The sequence below is a fragment of the Miscanthus floridulus genome, chromosome 7 (genome assembly GCF_019320115.1).
Source record: "Miscanthus floridulus cultivar M001 chromosome 7, ASM1932011v1, whole genome shotgun sequence".
NCBI classification, from domain to species: Eukaryota; Viridiplantae; Streptophyta; class Magnoliopsida; order Poales; family Poaceae; genus Miscanthus; species Miscanthus floridulus.
This window is the reverse complement of record NC_089586.1, coordinates 74,721,030-74,729,363: the sequence shown is the minus strand read 5'-3', so window position 1 is coordinate 74,729,363 and position 8,334 is coordinate 74,721,030. Positions and strand designations below refer to the sequence as shown.

The following is an 8,334-nucleotide window of genomic DNA, read 5'->3' as shown; positions in this document are numbered from 1 at the left end:
TTCCGCACTTATTTCGGTTAGCCGGCGTAATTAAGTTTTAGAAACAACTATTCACCCCCCTCTAGTCGCCATCTCGAACTTACACTCCTCAAGCGTCTCGGCGATCGCATCAAGGCTGGTGGAGTGGAGAGGTTGAACGGCGGCAGGAGCCTGCTCTAACTCTCCCTCCGTTGTGACGATGAAGTCCAGGTTCCCAAAATGCATGTGCGCGCCCGGGACCCAACTAACATCGTGACTTGCCATCCTGAGACCTGGTGTGGACGTCAAGACGCACAAAAGGCCCCTACCTGGTGCACCAACTATCTGTGTTTCGAGTTACCACCGACGAGTAAATTTGTATTTACGCGTCTGGCTCGGATGGTGTGCTTAGAGGACATAAGGTCTATACTGGTTCGGGCAGAAAGTCCCTAAGTCTAGTTCGAGCTGCTGCTCGTGTTACTAGCACCGAAAGTTTATAGTGGGGGTTAAAAACGGGCGAGAGGGGGAAAGGATCCCAATCCACTGGTGGAAGGAGTGAGTGGGTGATGAGAGCTCGATTGTTGCTCAGTCGTTTGTTCGTGTAGTGCTCTTGTGTTGATCTGAATCGGATCTCGATGGATCGATCTGATCGGATCGGGCTGAATCCCAAAGGGTCAGTTCGGTCTATCCCCTTCATGGGATGCCCTGCTTTCCCTTTTATAGGCCAAGAGAAAGCACATGTTACAGCGGAGGAAAAGAGAAGAACGAGAGAGAGAAGAATGCCTTCAGAATCACCGGGTCCTTCTTCTCCTTCATGTGGGTCCTGTCGATCCTGTAAATGTCAACAGGGATAGCTCCACGTCGTGACCCTATCCATCACTAGCACCATGCGCAGGCGTCGTCTGCCGATCATGGCGTTCCATCCTACCTCGGTGGACGTCGTGGTGAACTGACGCGCCTGTCATCGTTCATACGATAGTTAGGCAGAACAGCACCGGCATGCCCTAACGCTGTTCTTGATGTGAACCCTCAGGTATGGCCCATCATGGCCATAGGTTATATCAAGGCATGTCAATCCCTTCTCTGGTGTCAGAGTTTTAACTCAGGACCATACGCTTGGACCTAGAGTGGTCGGCGATGGTATGGGTCTTCGTCGGACAAGGCAGAGCCCACACCCAAGGGGTCGGGCGAGACGAAGCCCGCTCCCAAGGGGTTGGGCAAGGACGGAGCCCACTGGCCTCAGGCTCAGGTGAGGCGGAGCCCGCCCCTAGAGATCAGGCAAGGGGGAGCCCGTGGCCTCGGGGTCGAGCGAGGCGGAGCCCGCCCCCAGAGGTCGGGCAAGACGGAGCCCACAGGCAGAGGTCGTGAGAGGCGGAGCCCATGGCCAGAGGTCGGGTGAGGCGGAGCCCGTGCTCCTAGGGGTCGGTTGGAGCTATAGTCGCGCTCTTGACTGCTCGGATGAATCAATATTGATGACCATTAGCTCCTCATCTTCGGGTACCCTAGTATTGGTCACCGACAACAATGGTCTCAAATTTCCAGCTAAAGTTGAATTGCTGCTTTGGGGAATTGCTGTCTAGTGATGGTTGATGCAAAACACTCGAATGTCACATAGTGTTTCGCTTGTTTTGATTCACTTGAAACCAATGCTATATGTTTATTTTTTAAACGAATCAGGCAGGAGAGCTATCGATTATATTAAAAAGCAGATGAAGCCTAGACTAGGCAAAATTAAAAACGATACAACTACGGTCAGTTTGATTGGGCCATCAACACGCACCGAACTCAAACTCAAGAAACCAATGCTATATGTAAAAATATACTCCAATGTGATATGGTTCAACCGAAGAACTCAGCTGAAATAGGACTGATGTATATATGAATGATTCAGATCTAATTTAATTGTAGTATGTGTAAAGTATAATCTGATTATTATAATCATAGGGATATCCAAAATAGGGCTCGTTAGATTATGAGGTGGATATCGTAATCAGAAGATCATATCATAATAATCTCATAATCTACCTCAACCATGTCATTTTGGGACATGAATAAGCCGTGATGGATCGTGCGCAACCCGTCTTCGCCACAACGCGTCGTCCCGCACCTTCTTCTTCCTGCCGCGCCCCACCTCCGCCGCCCCCCCTCCCCCGCCGCCGTCGAGCACCGGCAGTTGTCCTCAAACTCGCCCTCCTCCTCGACCTCGCCCCCGCCACGGCCGCGCTAGGGTTTCGCCGGAGCTCCATGGCCACGGCCGTGGAGCTCCGATGAAACCCTAGCGCAGCCGCGGCTTCCAGTCACGCTGAGCTCCGGCCATGGCGCCCCTGCCCCTTCCTGGCCCGGCCGCCTCCGTCGCCGCTAGGGCCCCTAACCGACCGGCCACCTTCCCCACCGCCCTGCCTCCCCCCAGCCGGCCCCTTTTCTTCTAAGCCCACTCGAGTTGGGGAAGACCGTCGCCGCTGCCGTCACCGGAACCCTAGCCACGCTGTCGTCTTCTTCAACTCCGGTGGGTTGCGGGCGCGGTCCCAGGCGGTTGCCGGAGGGATAGGGAGACACACGAGGGAGAGGGGGATACGAGAGGAAGACGTGGGGTCGCACTGTCGGGCAAAGCGCGACGAGTCGCGTATTGGAGTTTCCGGTTTTTTTGTGATTACGAGGACTCGTCACTTGAACCAAGAATATCCATCACAATAATTCCCAAATCCAAACACTATCCATATTACTGTATAATAATTCTATATATCATTCGGGTTGTAATGATCCTCTGTGCTTTGATCCAAACGATTCCGAACATTTGAGATCACGATTGCGTCGTGTTCGGTTGGGTTTAGCCTTTACTAGCTTGCGCCACCGCTATACAAATACACACTGCTCCGAACGAATACAATTGAGCCGTGTATAAGACACTTTCACTTGTCTTGAAAGCAAAGAACAGGGAGCATATATAAAGCACTCCCCACATGCGAGTAGCCATAGCCAAAATTAAGTGCAGGCGGCCCTAGCTCATGCCGAATCTCACGTCCCTTCACCATTGCTGCGTCACAAAGCTATAAAGCCCCGGCGGGTATGGATAATAACGGATGGTAAGCGATTCATCAAATTATTGAAGCACTGGACAGAGAAAGGAACACCGCATCAGAAATGGAGCATCCCGCTGCCCGCACTACGTAGGGGCGTTCATGGCCCCGGCCCGCCACACGCCGACGTGTGTTCTCACCAGCTGATCGCTAAAATAGTAAAATCCATCGCCCTGCCATATATTGCCTCGTGCCCCCTCGGCTCGGCTTGTCGATCGTCCCACTCCCACCGCTCAATTTTCGCCTACGTGATCGATCCGTCCGATCCGCCGCGGCGTGGTTGCGCCTAGTGCGTACGATGGACCTGCAAGGCCAGCGCGCTCTGCTGGCCCCGATGCCGGTGTCGCAGGCGTTAGCGCCCGCGGGGGACGTGCAGAGCAGGGCGCTCTGCCCTTGCTCCGCGTCCACCAGTGGGCGGCCGGCCAGCAACACCGCGCCAGCGTCGCAGAGCCTCCTCTCGCTCTCGCACCTCTACCGCCAGAGCGTCGAGATCGACCTGCCTCTCCGCATGGAGGTGCGCCGCCGACCGCTTCCTTGGCGCCGTTCTACTTCTATCGCTGGAACGGTTGTTTGTCGATGCTCCTTGTTCCGAGGTCTCATATACCGTCGTTCACTTGATTGGTCTGTGCGCGCAGACTGAGCGGCTGCGGGCGGTGCTCTAGGACGCGCGGCGCCGTGCTGTCGGCGGTGGAACGCGCCGCGGCGCGGCGCCTGAGGGCGGCTGAGGCCGGCCTGGAGCGCGCGCTGGCGCGCAACGAGAGGCTCCGGCAGACCGAAGCCGAGGGACAGGCGTGGCAGGACATGGCCAGGAGCCACGAGGGCCTCGCGGCAGGCCTACGCGCCGCGCTCGACAACCTCATGCAGTCGCCACGCGCCGGCGCCGAGGACGCGCAGTCATGCTGCTTCGAGTGGAAGCAGGAGCAGGAACAGGGCGAGGATGCCGAGGCGGGCGGACGAGGGCGTGCAGGTGGTGCGGCGAGGCGGAGGCGTGCGTGCTGCTGCTGCCGTGACGGCACCTGTGCCTGTGCCGCGGGTGCGAGGCGGGCGTCCAGGCGTGCCCCGTGTGCACGGCCACCAAGAGAACGCCTCGCTCCACGTCCTCCTGCACTGACCTGAACGGCTGAACCTGAAACTCAATCCATCAATGGCCCGATAGAAATGGCGCTCAGAAATCATACGACTGACCAGTGACCACCCCGTGCTGCGATGCGTCGACCGTGATGGCCACTTTTGCCGCGCGGTACCATGCACCTACTACACATGTGCAGTGCAGGCCATGCGTGAACATCCAAGTGGTTTTGAGTTGCTATTCCATTGTTGCGTAGGGATGGGGGTTAGTTCCAGCGTTTTCCAGCGGCCTCATCGGAGGTGGACGTGTGCATGCTCCCGCCATGGATCAAACACAGCTTGAGAAGATAAACAATCACTAGTCTGTCAGTACCCGTAGATGACAGTGTCAAGTCATGTTGATGACTTTGATTGGTATATATATATATATATATATATATATATATATATATATATATATATACGCTGCGGCAATATACGTCGCGGCAGCATTAATGCGAGGTGCAAGCGTCGCGCAAGTGAATTTCACGGATGTTAACGCGGCATCTGCCCTTGTTCGCTTTCTGCTTGTACTTTCCAGGCTCTGCATTTATCCACAAATCCGTCGATATTGAGTACTACGTATCATGGAGATTATTTTCTTTGAAAGAAACATTTTCAACGCATGTGTGAACACGAGCTAGCAGTATATCTATATACTACTACCAGCGTATAGTAGTCTTGATTCACGAGTGTGATGCATGTAGTACATACAGACAAAACATCAGGATGAGATTAGAGTGAAGCGAAGTCTATCCATGAAAGGAGGACTGAAGACCAACCACAAACTGCGCTCGCGCTGTAGGATTAAGAATACATATATAATTACCGGTGTCGTAAAGACTTTGGTCGGCCGGGCGGGCGGACAACCCTAGCTTTCTTTGGTTTGGTCGGCCTCAAATTTGGGCTCGGGGATTAATGAATCTTTTGGCAGCTTAGGGTATGTGTAGGGCGCGCTTCTAACCTAGAAACTTGACGATTTATATTTTTATTAATTACGGTAAGCAAAATAGTGATATATGTCATTGTAATTAAGAAAGAGAGAGGAAGAGAGATGATGTCTACACAGAACTTGAGATATAAAGAGATGTAATAGATTTGATAGAAGAGAGATGATACGTGATTGGACAAAATTTTATTTTGAAGAAACTATACGTTGGTAACATGGTTTCTATGTGTACTCTCTATATATAACTTGACAAGTATAGAAACCATCTCATAGTTTTTGGGTTAGAATTGCTATTAGATCATCCTAAAAGGGGAGCTATTTTAGAGATGGAGCCTCAACTAAGTATCGAACAACACTTGACTAAACTTTAGCCGCCAAAATTGTATCCAACTAAACTTTAGCTCTAGGTGACCCAACGAAAGATAGCTAAAACTAGCTAATGGATATGAAATGACTATTCTATCATCTACTTTATCATGTTCGGTACTCTTTTTTTTTGTCCCATGTCTTACTCGTGCAGTCCCTTGTCTCACTCGTGCACTCTAAGGAGTTAATTCTGCTCTCTATCTTTGGTTAATTAGAAACTCATAATAGAGAATGATAATATTTAAAGATCTAATTAAAAAAAGGCGTGAAAGGTATTTTTTCACTAAAATTTCTATTATTATTATCAATTAGAAATGATATAAAGAGAGACTGTTAGAGTTGTTCTTTAACAATTAACTCTAATCCATGTCCATCACCGAGCTACTCGTAGGGGCGTCGTCAGTGTGTCAAGAAATTGTCGTCCCATCGGCTAAAACAGCTCGATGATGAGCTAGGATTCGTGGCACTACTATGGCACCCCCGCGGACCGGGCCCACCGTTAGTTCCCATCTCTGACGGGACGCTGGAAACAAAAGCTGGTCTCTGCCAGGAGTGCGGCTTCATCGTCACCTCGATCTCAGTCTCAGAGGGTGTTTAGTTAGCTGAATTTTGGATTTTGGGCTACGGTAGCACTTTTGTTTTTATTTGATAATTAGTGTTCAATCATGGTCTAATTAGGCTCAAAACGTTCGTCTCGCGATTTCCAATCAAACTGTGCAATTAGCTTTTTTTCGCCTACATTTAATGCTCCATGCACGTATCGCAAGATTCGATGTGATGGGTACTGTAGCATTTTTTTGGAATTTCGCCTGGCAACTAAACACGGGCTCAGCTTTTTAGTGATGGGGTGGAGGCTTGGAGCGCTAGGCGATCGTAGAGTCTCTATCTATCTATCTATCTATCTATCTATCTATCTATCTATCTATATATATATATATATATATATATATATATATATATATATATATATATATATATATATATATATACACACTATGCAGCCAGCTATAGAATAGCTTATTCGGTAGCCAAGCCACACCACGCACACGGAACCAGGCGCATCAGCGCGTGCATGGCTGGTGCGTTTCTGCATGCTTGCCAGGCGCCTGCATGCGCTTCCCTGCAGTAATGACGTCATTTAATGAGCAATTAATGCCAAATTACCGGCCAGCAGGGGTGCTGTCTCCTGTCCAAGGCTGCAGCATGCAGGTGTGTTTACTAGAATATGTGATCTCCTTTGAGCCCGTGTTTAGTTCCAAAAATAACTTTCTAAAAAGTGCTACAGTACCCATCACATTAAATCTTGCGATACATGTATGGAGCATTAAATGTAGACGAAAAAAAACTAATTACACAGTTTGGTGGGAAATTACGAGATGAACGTTTTGAGCCTACTTAGTCCATGATTGAACACTAATTGTTAAATAAAAACGAAAATACTACAATAGCCGAATTCCAAAATTCCCTCCAACTAAACACAGTCTAATTAGTTACGAGAATCTGTTTACTAGACTTGCAATTTTTTTTACTAGAATCCATGCCTTTCTGCCCCCTAGTAGTTACGATATTCTATTTACTAGAATCCATGAACTTTTTGTTACCAAAATAGTATATGTTGAACTAGCAAGAGTTACCAGATTCATGCAACAAGAGATTTATAAAAAAAGTAAACGCTCCTAGCAAGAGTTGCAGTCACATATTTACGATAGCCACCTCTATTTACGATAATTTTATATACTAATTTACGATAATGTCAATACATATTTACGATAGTTAGGTTACTATAACACATGGAGATATTTACCATGACGTTATAGTAAACCACTTAGCAAAGAGTTACTATAATCTTATAAATTAATATATTAATTATCATAACTTAAAGTGCATACATAATAAGTTATTTTTGTAACTGGCTATATATATATATATATATATATATATATATATATATATATATATATATATATATATATATATATATATAGATCTGCGCTGCGGTGGATGGAGCGAGGATCGGTCGTTTTTCTAGTAGCAGGTGCTGTACAGCGGTACGCTCGGATTAGTCAGACTGTGAGAGACGTACGGCAGGTAGCACAGCGCGAGCCATCGGTCCGGTTTGGCTTACTATTTCGCTTGTTTTTTTAGTTGGAATAATGCTTTTCTCTCATAATAATTCAGTTATAACAATATTTTCAATCAATTTTAGTGAGGATTTAGCGAGCCGAACGAGGCTATACCTGACAGGCGGAATCGCCAACGGGCTTGTTTTTTTTTTTTGGTTGGAGCCTATCCAAGGCATCCGATCCGATCGTATTCATGGAGGAGCGAGCCGTGCCGTGCCGCCTAGGACTAGGAGGCTAGGAGTTAGGAGTTGAGGAATCGAGGCTGGCGATAACTTCTATGCTATGCTATGCAGAACGCCAGAACCGAACGGAAGGGAGCAGAGGACCTGGGACGGCCACGCTGGTTGCTGAAACCTTGACGTAGGAGTAGGCGCCAACGAAACGAGGTGACAGGCTGAAAAGGCCGCGAGAACCGCGACGTCGGAGCACCACGCCAAATTCGTGTGCTCGAGGTAACCCAACCACGTGAGTATGTGACCCAAACAGAAGGCGGCTAGAAAAAAAGATTTTTCATGACGCAAGCCGTGTAGGAGTAGCCGCCCCTGTCCACATCCACATCCTCCACCTCTGAACACTGGCTTAGCACTTAGCAGCAACCAGCATCTGTAATTTCGGCCCCTGAACGCGAGGGCATTCGCCGGTTGTGGCAATTGCATCTTCATCAGGCTACTGGCAATGGTAATTTGATCCCCAATGGGTAGCCGAACGGATCTGCACTGGCGTCAACTTCTTGTGTTAGGCCCTATTTTGATAC

At 48.9% G+C, this 8,334-nt stretch overlaps 1 pseudogene; it reads left to right on the top strand.

The window, feature by feature from the left end:
• The first annotated feature begins 3,265 nt into the window (after positions 1-3,265).
• On the top strand, positions 3,266-4,146 carry LOC136465665 (probable BOI-related E3 ubiquitin-protein ligase 2; annotated as a pseudogene).
• Positions 4,147-8,334: the final 4,188 nt, after the last annotated feature.